This window comes from Bos taurus, chromosome 16 (assembly GCF_002263795.3).
Source record: "Bos taurus isolate L1 Dominette 01449 registration number 42190680 breed Hereford chromosome 16, ARS-UCD2.0, whole genome shotgun sequence".
In the NCBI taxonomy this organism is placed as follows: Eukaryota; Metazoa; Chordata; class Mammalia; order Artiodactyla; family Bovidae; genus Bos; species Bos taurus.
Window position 1 is genome coordinate 55,175,914 of NC_037343.1, and position 3,790 is coordinate 55,179,703.

Below are 3,790 nucleotides of genomic sequence, written 5' to 3' on the forward strand. Positions count from 1 at the left end.
TCTTTTCAGTAAATGGTACTGGAACAAATGAATATTCATATGCAAAATGATTAATTTGAATGCTTACCTCACACCATACATAAAAACTCAAAATGTATTACAGATCTAAATTTAAGAGCCAAAGTTATAAAATTCTTATAAGAAAACATAGGAATAAATCTTTGGGACCTTGAACTAAGCAATGATTTCTTAGATACCACACCGAAAGCACAAAATACAAAAGGAAAAAAATTTGACAAATTGGGATTCTTCAAAATTTAAAATTTCTCCACTTCAAAAATAAATGAGTTCTGAATAAATAAATAAATAAATAAATAAATGAGTTCTGTTATTTCCAATTCAAAGTTAACACTATAGAGTTTCTACTTGATTTTATAATTGTGTTATACACTTGTACACTGAAAATCTTGGTTTCTAACATTGTTATAATTACATATATTTTATTATGAATAGTGATAAAATAAAAATGTTGTTGTTGTTTAGTTGCTAAATTATGTCCAGCTGTGTGACCCCATGGATTGTAGCCTGCCAGGCTCTTCTGTCCATGGGATTTTCTGGGCAAGGATACTGGAGAGGGTTGCCATTCATTCTCCAGGGGATCTTTCCAACCCAGGGATTGAACACATGTCACCTGCATTGCAGGTGGATTCTTTACTGAGCCACCTGTGAATATTGGTATAACACTACTGATATTATTAATAATAAGGTAACTGAACGCAATTTAAGATTCCTTTGCTAGGAATCTTTTCCTAGGATATAGCCCACTCAAAGGCATAGTCAAAACACAAGGATTTAGAGATACTAAAAATAACTCTTTGTATCTTTATGGCCTAAACATCATATAGTTAGGTTCATTTTCAAGTTTTAAGGATTTTTTTTCATTTTGATCTAATTTTGTTTTGTAATTATATAAAACACTTAGATGGTTCCAAACTACAAACAAGGAATATTCAGAAAACTTCTAAATTTATTCCTGTCCCCTCTCTACCCAGTTGGTTCCCCTCATTCCACTAGCAATGACTTTTACTAGTTTTTGGTTTATCCTTCCATTGTTTCTGAAAATGGAAGGAAATATACACACATACTCATATTCCCCACCCCATTCCTTCCATAAACGCATACAATACACTCTGTCCTCATCTTGTTCTTTCACATAACTATATCCTAGAGATAACTCCAGTACTCTTGCCTGGAAAATCCCATGGACAGAGGAGCCTGGAAGGCTGCAGTCCATGGGGTCACTAAGAGTCGGACACAACTAAACGACTTAACTTTCACTTTTCACTTTCATGTATTGGAGAAGGAAATGGCAACCTACTCCAGTGTTCTTGCCTTGAGAATCCCAGGGACAGGGGAGCCTGGTGGGCTGCTGTCTATGGGGTCACACAGAGTCAGACACGACTGAAGCGACTCAGCAGCAGCAGCAGAGACAACTCCATGGCAATATTAGCTATCTTCCTCAAACCCTTTTATAACTACATAGTAGTAATTCACTATGCAGACGTAGCATAATTTATTCAAACAATCCCTCTCTGATGAGCATTTGGATTTTTTTTTAGTCTTGCTATTACATATACTGTTGTAATAAATAGCCTCATTCCCACTTCAATTTGTATTTTTGCTAGTGAATTTTGGGGACAGAATCCCACAGTGGGATCGCTAGCCAAAGGGTAAATCATACATAATTTTGCTAGACATTGCTAACTTCCCCATGAGGCAGCACCATTTCTAGCAAACTTTTTTCCCTTTTCCACTCTTGCGTACCTACAACCCTTTCTCCATTGTTATCTTCTAAAATCTTGTAGGATACAAATTGGGTCACATTAACTCTTCTGCTTAAAATATCAGTGGCTCTCCATTGCATTTAGAATAAAATCCACTTCCTTCACAGTACCAGTAAAAACGTAAATGATGTTTATCCCTCCTCTATCACTTAGAATTAGGTTTGGACTATGGGCAAGAGAACCAAAGTAACAAGAGCTTAACCAAGATAGAAGTTTACATCTCTGATACATAAGTCTGAATAAACATCATCCAAGGATGGCACTGGGGTTCAGCTTCAAGTTCTCAGGAGGACTTTCCTGGTAGTCCAGGGGATAAGAATCTGCCTTCCAGTACAGGGGACTGGGATCCGTGGTTGGTAAACTATGACCCTACACAGCTCAGGGAAACTAAGCCCGCATGCCACAACTGGAGAAGCCCTCACAACTAGAAAAGTTTGTGTGCTGCAAAGAAGAGCCCACAGACCTCAACCAAGACTAAGCATGTGTGTATGTGTGCTCGGTCATTTCTGACTCTTTGCAACCCCATGGAGTACAGCCTGCCAGGCTCCTCTGTCCATGGAATTTTCCAGGCAAGAATGCTGGAGTGGGTTGCCATTTTCTCCTCCCAGGGATCTTCCGGATCCAGAGATCAAACTCGTGTCTCCTGAATTGACAGGCAGATTCTTTACCACTGAGCCATCTGGGAAGGCCCAAGACCAAGCATAGCCAAAAAAGAGTCCTCAGGGCACAAACTCCTTCCAGGCCATACTCTGCCATCCCTGTGACTTGACACTCACCCTAATGACCTAAAAAAGCAGCTAGAGAACCAGTCATTATATGCATTCCAAACAGCAAAATTGGAAGAAAAATAAGAAAAGGGCAAGGGGTGCACGCCTGTTTACTAAGCTCCTAGAAGATCTATATGACACTTGCATTTTTATGCCATAGGTCAGAACTCAAGTCATTTGACTTATAGCTACCTGAGAAAAGCTAAAAATGTCATCTTTATACTGGGCAGCCACATGCCCAGGCAAAAACTGGGAGACATAACACCATGGCCTAAGTAAGTCTCTGATGAACACTCTTTAGTTTCATCTCATGCTGCTCCACCCAAACTCCCCACGCTACGGCCACACAGACTTCCTTCATTCCTCAAAGAAGCCAAGCTCTTACCTTTCTCAAGGCCTTTGCACTTGCAGTTTTACCTGTCTAGCACACACTTCCTCAGATCTTCATACAGCTGGTTCTCTCTCATCATTTAGGACTCAGCTCAATGTCCTCATAGAGACATTGTTTGACAACTGTATATAAAATAGGCCCCATCCCAGTCACTCTTCTTATTGCACTGCTTTATTTATAGCATTTATCTGTACCTGAATTTATTTATTTTTTGCCTTCCTCTCCTTGAATATAATTTTCATAAGCCAGGGCTCTTTTTTATCCTCACTACTAAATCTCTTATAACCCAATACAATTCTAAGTACAGAGTAGGAGCTTAACATTAGTTGAATCAAGAAATGTCTGACTCCAAAGCCCATGCTTGTTTCACTACCTCTGCTGTTCCTAGTATACGTGAAACAATAACCCATTCCAGAAGTTAGTCTTTGCTTTTTAATCACAGCCTATTAAAGTTATTTTCTTTCCGAGAAGATTCTAAAAAACATTTTTTCTTAAGTTAAACTGTTCCTCTGCTCAGTGAGTAAAAAGCAGTTTTAGACATAACATCTTATGCAAGTCTATGTTGCACTATTTTGCAGTTTTCATCTGTAAAATGGAAGAGTAGATTAAAATAAATTCACTTCATCTACAGATATTTAGTAAGCATTGTGCTAAAACAAAACTAAGGACATGAAAGTTACATAAAATAATCCTTGCCCTCAACAGAGACTCACAGCTGTCTTTCAACTCTCTGATTTGTATGATTCCACAATAGCCATTGTGTAACCTTTACAGAGAAAAAGCCTATAACTTCCCATTCCTGGGACATTAAATAAAGGTTCGTCATCAAGACACTGATAAACACAAGA